Source organism: Lasioglossum baleicum, unplaced genomic scaffold (genome assembly GCF_051020765.1).
Source record: "Lasioglossum baleicum unplaced genomic scaffold, iyLasBale1 scaffold0028, whole genome shotgun sequence".
NCBI classification, from domain to species: domain Eukaryota; kingdom Metazoa; phylum Arthropoda; class Insecta; order Hymenoptera; family Halictidae; genus Lasioglossum; species Lasioglossum baleicum.
In genome coordinates, this window is record NW_027469088.1 from 897,501 (window position 1) to 907,500 (window position 10,000).

The following is a 10,000-nucleotide window of genomic DNA, read 5'->3' on the forward strand; positions in this document are numbered from 1 at the left end:
CTTCTGCTTACAGCGGCGTATTGCCTTATTCACAGCGGCGTATTGCCTCTATTTACAGCGGCGTATTGCCTTATTCACAGCGGCGTGTTGCTTCTACTTACAGCGGCGTATTGCCTTATTCACAGCGGCGTATTGCCTCTATTTACAGCGGCGTATTGCCTTATTCACAGCGGCGTGTTGCTTCTGCTTACAGCGGCGTATTGCCTTATTCACAGCGGCGTATTGCCTCTATTTACAGCGGCGTATTGCCTTATTCACAGCGGCGTGTTGCTTCTACTTACAGCGGCGTATTGCCTTATTCACAGCGGCGTATTGCCTCTATTTACAGCGGCGTATTGCCTTATTTACAGCAGCGTACTGCTTTCAGTTACAGCGGCCCATTTCCAGAGTTCCAGCGGCGTATAGCTTCATGTTGTAGCGCCGTACTGCTTCATCTTCTAGCAGCGTATTGCCGGAGTTCTAGCAGCATATTCCTTATATTATTAGAACAATGTAGCTGAAATAACCAATTATCCCATACGAATGCCACCTGAAAATAATACATGTGATTTAAAAGTAAAAAATTAAAATATAAATTTTTTATTTTATTAATAAGATACGAATAATATAATACAATATCAACATATTGTATTATTTCAACCAATTACATGTTGTTTTATTGACAATGCCCAAAACCGGCATCCCAATATCCGCACAAATCCACAGACATGGTTCGAACGAAAAAAAAAAAAGGGACAGAGGGAATCTCGTTAATCCAAACACGCGCATCGCAAACATATCCGGGGACGATCTACCTAACAGTACAGACCAAAACTGACTCCCGCCGTTTACCCGCACGACCGATAGAACACGATTAGTACACGTCGAAATATAACTCGGAACATTATTTCTCAATAACTCGATAAATACTCATCCGAGCGCTTTCATACTTGATATTTGTCTTCGAAATGCTTTACCACACGATGATCTAATATTTATAATTGTCCGAGTAAGCCGGAAAGATAAGTTTACTCTTGGCGGTCGGAGCAATATTTCTCAAAAACTGAAGCAATACGCGTCCGAGAGCTTTGAAACTCGAGAAATATTGATGACAAGCGGTATCGTGCGTGGATATAACGATTAAAGTCGTGCGGGAGCTCGGGGAGAAAAGTTTACTCTTGGCGGTTGGACTTAGAAAAATTTCGCTCGAGCTCCTTCGCACGGCGATCCGACGCGCCTCGGCGCGCGAACGATTCGTTCGAGCGGCCGAGCAAGCGATGCGCTCCGAACATTATTCTCAGTTTATTCGATAAATACTCATCCGAGCGCTTTCATACTTGATATTTGTCTTCGAAATGCTTTACCACACGATGATCTAATATTTATAATTGTCCGAGTAAGCCGGAAAGATAAGTTTACTCTTGGCGGTCGGAGCAATATTTCACAAAAACTGGAGCAATACGCGTCCGAGAGCATTGAAACTCGAGAAATATTGATGACAAGCGGTATCGTGCGTGGATATAACGATTAAACTCGTGCGAGAGCTCGGGGAGAAAAGTTTACTCTTGGCGGTTGGACTTAGAAAAATTTCGCTCGAGCTCCTTCGCACGGCGATACGACGCGCCTCGGCGCGCAAACGATTCGTTCGAGCGGCCGAGCAAGCGATGCGCTCCGAACATTATTCTCAGTTTATTCGATAAATACTCATCCGAGCGCTTTCATACTTGATATTTGTCTTCGAAATGCTTTACCACACGATGATCTAATATTTATAATTGTCCGAGTAAGCCGGAAAGATAAGTTTACTCTTGGCGGTCGGAGCAATATTTCACAAAAACTGGAGCAATACGCGTCCGAGAGCATTGAAACTCGAGAAATATTGATGACAAGCGGTATCGTGCGTGGATATAACGATTAAAGTCGTGCGGGAGCTCGGGGAGAAAAGTTTACTCTTAGCGGTTGGACTTAGAAAAATTTCGCTCGAGCTCCTTCGCACGGCGATCCGACGCGCCTCGGCGCGCGAACGATTCGTTCGAGCGGCCGAGCAAGCGATGCGCTCCGAAGATTATTCTCAGTTTATTCGATAAATACTCATCCGAGCGCTTTCATACTTGATATTTGTCTTCGAAATGCTTTACCACACGATGATCTAATATTTATAATTGTCCGAGTAAGCCGGAAAGATAAGTTTACTCTTGGCGGTCGGAGCAATATTTCACAAAAACTGGAGCAATACGCGTCCGAGAGCATTGAAACTCGAGAAATATTGATGACAAGCGGTATCGTGCGTGGATATAACGATTAAAGTCGTGCGGGAGCTCGGGGAGAAAAGTTTACTCTTGGCGGTTGGACTTAGAAAAATTTCGCTCGAGCTCCTTCGCACGGCGATCCGACGCGCCTCGGCGCGCGAACGATTCGTTCGAGCGGCCGAGCAAGCGATGCGCTCCGAACATTATTCTCAGTTTATTCGATAAATACTCATCCGAGCGCTTTCATACTTGATATTTGTCTTCCAAATGCTTTACCACACGATGATCTAATATTTATAATTGTCCGAGTAAGCCGGAAAGATAAGTTTACTCTTGGCGGTCGGAGCAATATTTCACAAAAACTGGAGCAATACGCGTCCGAGAGCATTGAAACTCGAGAAATATTGATGACAAGCGGTATCGTGCGTGGATATAACGATTAAACTCGTGCGAGAGCTCGGGGAGAAAAGTTTACTCTTGGCGGTTGGACTTAGAAAAATTTCGCTCGAGCTCCTTCGCACGGCGATCCGACGCGCCTCGGCGCGCGAACGATTCGTTCGAGCGGCCGAGCAAGCGATGCGCTCCGAACATTATTCTCAGTTTATTCGATAAATACTCATCCGAGCGCTTTCATACTTGATATTTGTCTTCGAAATGCTTTACCACACGATGATCTAATATTTATAATTGTCCGAGTAAGCCGGAAAGATAAGTTTACTCTTGGCGGTCGGAGCAATATTTCACAAAAACTGGAGCAATACGCGTCCGAGAGCTTTGAAACTCGAGAAATATTGATGACAAGCGGTATCGTGCGTGGATATAACGATTAAAGTCGTGCGGGAGCTCGGGGAGAAAAGTTTACTCTTGGCGGTTGGACTTAGAAAAATTTCGCTCGAGCTCCTTCGCAGGGCGATCCGACGCGCCTCGGCGCGCGAACGATTCGTTCGAGCGGCCGAGCAAGCGATGCGCTCCGAACATTATTCTCAGTTTATTCGATAAATACTCATCCGAGCGCTTTCATACTTGATATTTGTCTTCCAAATGCTTTACCACACGATGATCTAATATTTATAATTGTCCGAGTAAGCCGGAAAGATAAGTTTACTCTTGGCGGTCGGAGCAATATTTCACAAAAACTGGAGCAATACGCGTCCGAGAGCATTGAAACTCGAGAAATATTGATGACAAGCGGTATCGTGCGTGGATATAACGATTAAACTCGTGCGAGAGCTCGGGGAGAAAAGTTTACTCTTGGCGGTTGGACTTAGAAAAATTTCGCTCGAGCTCCTTCGCACGGCGATCCGACGCGCCTCGGCGCGCGAACGATTCGTTCGAGCGGCCGAGCAAGCGATGCGCTCCGAACATTATTCTCAGTTTATTCGATAAATACTCATCCGAGCGCTTTCATACTTGATATTTGTCTTCGAAATGCTTTACCACACGATGATCTAATATTTATAATTGTCCGAGTAAGCCGGAAAGATAAGTTTACTCTTGGCGGTCGGAGCAATATTTCACAAAAACTGGAGCAATACGCGTCCGAGAGCATTGAAACTCGAGAAATATTGATGACAAGCGGTATCGTGCGTGGATATAACGATTAAACTCGTGCGAGAGCTCGGGGAGAAAAGTTTACTCTTGGCGGTTGGACTTAGAAAAATTTCGCTCGAGCTCCTTCGCACGGCGATACGACGCGCCTCGGCGCGCAAACGATTCGTTCGAGCGGCCGAGCAAGCGATGCGCTCCGAACATTATTCTCAGTTTATTCGATAAATACTCATCCGAGCGCTTTCATACTTGATATTTGTCTTCGAAATGCTTTACCACACGATGATCTAATATTTATAATTGTCCGAGTAAGCCGGAAAGATAAGTTTACTCTTGGCGGTCGGAGCAATATTTCACAAAAACTGGAGCAATACGCGTCCGAGAGCATTGAAACTCGAGAAATATTGATGACAAGCGGTATCGTGCGTGGATATAACGATTAAAGTCGTGCGGGAGCTCGGGGAGAAAAGTTTACTCTTGGCGGTTGGACTTAGAAAAATTTCGCTCGAGCTCCTTCGCACGGCGATCCGACGCGCCTCGGCGCGCGAACGATTCGTTCGAGCGGCCGAGCAAGCGATGCGCTCCGAACATTATTCTCAGTTTATTCGATAAATACTCATCCGAGCGCTTTCATACTTGATATTTGTCTTCGAAATGCTTTACCACACGATGATCTAATATTTATAATTGTCCGAGTAAGCCGGAAAGATAAGTTTACTCTTGGCGGTCGGAGCAATATTTCACAAAAACTGGAGCAATACGCGTCCGAGAGCATTGAAACTCGAGAAATATTGATGACAAGCGGTATCGTGCGTGGATATAACGATTAAAGTCGTGCGGGAGCTCGGGGAGAAAAGTTTACTCTTAGCGGTTGGACTTAGAAAAATTTCGCTCGAGCTCCTTCGCACGGCGATCCGACGCGCCTCGGCGCGCGAACGATTCGTTCGAGCGGCCGAGCAAGCGATGCGCTCCGAAGATTATTCTCAGTTTATTCGATAAATACTCATCCGAGCGCTTTCATACTTGATATTTGTCTTCGAAATGCTTTACCACACGATGATCTAATATTTATAATTGTCCGAGTCAACCGGAAAGATAAGTTTACTCTTGGCGGTCGGAGCAATATTTCTCAAAAACTCGAGCAATACGCGTTCGAGAGCTTTGAAACTCGAGAAATATTGATGACAAGCGGTATCCTGCGTGGATATAACGATTAAAGTCGTGCGGGAGCTCGGGGAGAAAAGTTTACTCTTGGCGGTTGGACTTAGAAAAATTTCGCTCGAGCTCCTTCGCACGGCGATCCGACGCGCCTCGGCGCGCGAACGATTCGTTCGAGCGGCCGAGCAAGCGATGCGCTCCGAACATTATTCTCAGTTTATTCGATAAATACTCATCCGAGCGCTTTCATACTTGATATTTGTCTTCAAAATGCTTTACCACACGATGATCTAATATTTATAATGGTCTGGGAACGCTAGGAAAAAAGTTTACTCTTGGCGGTTGGACTTAGAAAAATTTCGCTCGGTCGGAGTTGCTCGGAATGCGCCCGGAACATTATTCTGAGTTTATTCGATAAATATTCATCCTAGAGCTTTGATACTTGATATTTATTGTTAGAATGCGTTATTATACAATGATCTAATATTTATAATGGTCTGGGAACGCTAGGAAAAAAGTTTACTCTTGGCGATTGGACTTAGAAAAATTTCGCTCGGTCGGAGTTGCTCGCAATGCGCCCGGAACATTATTCTGTGTTTATTCGATAAATATTCATCCTAGAGCTTTGATACTTGATATTTATTGTTAGAATGCGTTATTATACAATGATCTAATATTTATAATGGTCTGGGAACGCTAGGAAAAAAGTTTACTCTTGGCGGTTGGACTTAGAAAAATTTCGCTCGGTCGGAGTTGCTCGCAATGCGCCCGGAACATTATTCTGAGTTTATTCGATAAATATTCATCCTAAAGCTTTGATACTTGATATTTATTGTTAGAATGCGTTATTATACAATGATCTAATATTTATAATGGTCTGGGAACGCTAGGAAAAAAGTTTACTCTTGGCGGTTGGACTTAGAAAAATTTCGCTCGGTCGGAGTTGCTCGGAATGCGCCCGGAACATTATTCTGAGTTTATTCGATAAGTATTCATCCTAGAGCTTTGATACTTGATATTTATTGTTAGAATGCGTTATTATACAATGATCTAATATTTATAATGGTCTGGGAACGCTAGGAAAAAAGTTTACTCTTGGCGGTTGGACTTAGAAAAATTTCGCTCGGTCGGAGTTGCTCGCAATGCGCCCGGAACATTATTCTGAGTTTATTCGATAAATATTCATCCTAGAGCTTTGATACTTGATATTTATTGTTAGAATGCGTTATTATACAATGATCTAATATTTATAATGGTCTGGGAACGCTAGGAAAAAAGTTTACTCTTGGCGGTTGGACTTAGAAAAATTTCGCTCGGTCGGAGTTGCTCGCAATGCGCCCGGAACATTATTCTGAGTTTATTCGATAAATATTCATCCTAAAGCTTTGATACTTGATATTTATTGTTAGAATGCGTTATTATACAATGATCTAATATTTATAATGGTCTGGGAACGCTAGGAAAAAAGTTTACTCTTGGCGGTTGGACTTAGAAAAATTTCGCTCGGTCGGAGTTGCTCGCAATGCGCCCGGAACATTATTCTGAGTTTATTCGATAAATATTCATCCTAAAGCTTTGATACTTGATATTTATTGTTAGAATGCGTTATTATACAATGATCTAATATTTATAATGGTCTGGGAACGCTAGGAAAAAAGTTTACTCTTGGCGATTGGACTTAGAAAAATTTCGCTCGGTCGGAGTTGCTCGCAATGCGCCCGGAACATTATTCTGTGTTTATTCGATAAATATTCATCCCAGAGCTTTGATACTTGATATTTATTGTTAGAATGCGTTATTATACAATGATCTAATATTTATAATGGTCTGGGAACGCTAGGAAAAAAGTTTACTCTTGGCGGTTGGACTTAGAAAAATTTCGCTCGGTCGGAGTTGCTCGCAATGCGCCCGGAACATTATTCTGAGTTTATTCGATAAATATTCATCCTAAAGCTTTGATACTTGATATTTATTGTTAGAATGCGTTATTATACAATGATCTAATATTTATAATGGTCTGGGAACGCTAGGAAAAAAGTTTACTCTTGGCGGTTGGACTTAGAAAAATTTCGCTCGGTCGGAGTTGCTCGGAATGCGCCCGGAACATTATTCTGAGTTTATTCGATAAGTATTCATCCTAGAGCTTTGATACTTGATATTTATTGTTAGAATGCGTTATTATACAATGATCTAATATTTATAATGGTCTGGGAACGCTAGGAAAAAAGTTTACTCTTGGCGGTTGGACTTAGAAAAATTTCGCTCGGTCGGAGTTGCTCGCAATGCGCCCGGAACATTATTCTGAGTTTATTCGATAAATATTCATCCTAGAGCTTTGATACTTGATATTTATTGTTAGAATGCGTTATTATACAATGATCTAATATTTATAATGGTCTGGGAACGCTAGGAAAAAAGTTTACTCTTGGCGGTTGGACTTAGAAAAATTTCGCTCGGTCGGAGTTGCTCGCAATGCGCCCGGAACATTATTCTGAGTTTATTCGATAAATATTCATCCTAAAGCTTTGATACTTGATATTTATTGTTAGAATGCGTTATTATACAATGATCTAATATTTATAATGGTCTGGGAACGCTAGGAAAAAAGTTTACTCTTGGCGGTTGGACTTAGAAAAATTTCGCTCGGTCGGAGTTGCTCGCAATGCGCCCGGAACATTATTCTGAGTTTATTCGATAAATATTCATCCTAAAGCTTTGATACTTGATATTTATTGTTAGAATGCGTTATTATACAATGATCTAATATTTATAATGGTCTGGGAACGCTAGGAAAAAAGTTTACTCTTGGCGGTTGGACTTAGAAAAATTTCGCTCGGTCGGAGTTGCTCGCAATGCGCCCGGAACATTATTCTGAGTTTATTCGATAAATATTCATCCTAAAGCTTTGATACTTGATATTTATTGTTAGAATGCGTTATTATACAATGATCTAATATTTATAATGGTCTGGGAACGCTAGGAAAAAAGTTTACTCTTGGCGGTTGGACTTAGAAAAATTTCGCTCGGTCGGAGTTGCTCGCAATGCGCCCGGAACATTATTCTGAGTTTATTCGATAAATATTCATCCTAAAGCTTTGATACTTGATATTTATTGTTAGAATGCGTTATTATACAATGATCTAATATTTATAATGGTCTGGGAACGCTAGGAAAAAAGTTTACTCTTGGCGGTTGGACTTAGAAAAATTTCGCTCGGTCGGAGTTGCTCGCAATGCGCCCGGAACATTATTCTGAGTTTATTCGATAAATATTCATCCTAAAGCTTTGATACTTGATATTTATTGTTAGAATGCGTTATTATACAATGATCTAATATTTATAATGGTCTGGGAACGCTAGGAAAAAAGTTTACTCTTGGCGGTTGGACTTAGAAAAATTTCGCTCGGTCGGAGTTGCTCGCAATGCGCCCGGAACATTATTCTGAGTTTATTCGATAAATATTCATCCTAAAGCTTTGATACTTGATATTTATTGTTAGAATGCGTTATTATACAATGATCTAATATTTATAATGGTCTGGGAACGCTAGGAAAAAAGTTTACTCTTGGCGGTTGGACTTAGAAAAATTTCGCTCGGTCGGAGTTGCTCGCAATGCGCCCGGAACATTATTCTGAGTTTATTCGATAAATATTCATCCTAGAGCTTTGATACTTGATATTTATTGTTAGAATGCGTTATTATACAATGATCTAATATTTATAATGGTCTGGGAACGCTAGGAAAAAAGTTTACTCTTGGCGGTTGGACTTAGAAAAATTTCGCTCGGTCGGAGTTGCTCGCAATGCGCCCGGAACATTATTCTGAGTTTATTCGATAAATATTCATCCTAAAGCTTTGATACTTGATATTTATTGTTAGAATGCGTTATTATACAATGATCTAATATTTATAATGGTCTGGGAACGCTAGGAAAAAAGTTTACTCTTGGCGGTTGGACTTAGAAAAATTTCGCTTCGGTCGGAGTTGCTCGCAATGCGCCCGGAACATTATTCTGAGTTTATTCGATAAATATTCATCCTAAAGCTTTGATACTTGATATTTATTGTTAGAATGCGTTATTATACAATGATCTAATATTTATAATGGTCTGGGAACGCTAGGAAAAAAGTTTACTCTTGGCGGTTGGACTTAGAAAAATTTCGCTCGGTCGGAGTTGCTCGCAATGCGCCCGGAACATTATTCTGAGTTTATTCGATAAATATTCATCCTAAAGCTTTGATACTTGATATTTATTGTTAGAATGCGTTATTATACAATGATCTAATATTTATAATGGTCTGGGAACGCTAGGAAAAAAGTTTACTCTTGGCGGTTGGACTTAGAAAAATTTCGCTTCGGTCGGAGTTGCTCGTAATGCGCCTGGAACATTATTCTGAGTTTATTCGATAAATATTCATCCTAGAGCTTTGATACTTGATATTTATTGTTAGAATGCGTTATTATACAATGATCTAATATTTATAATGGTCTGGGAACGCTAGGAAAAAAGTTTACTCTTGGCGGTTGGACTTAGAAAAATTTCACTTCGGTCGGAGTTGCACGCAATGCGCCCGGAACATTATTCTGAGTTTATTCGATAAATATTCATCCTAGAGCTTTGATACTTGATATTTATTGTTAGAATGCTTTATTATACAATGATCTAATATTTATAATGGTCTAGATAAGATAGAAAGATAAGTTTACTCTTGGCGGTTGGACTTGAAAAATGTTCAAAGTACCGAGATAGTATATGAAAAGTTGAATATTTTGTGTTAAATATCCTGGAAATATAAATATTTATTGTGTTGTACAAAAAAATTTTTCATGCAAAAATTTTTCTAAGTCCCAACAGCCCCGCCGGACGGGCTGTTGCCGCGGCGGTTTGCACCCATAAGCGCGCGTGCTATTCACCGCGCGGCGCCGGCGTCCTTGCCGGCCGTTCGGTATCCTTAAGAGACTCGACGGTTCGGCGAGTCGGGCGGTTCAGCGCGCGCTTGGGGCTATTCTACGATCTCGGTCGAGAAGCAGTTCACGGCGCCTCGAGACTTCGGTCTCGACTGTTT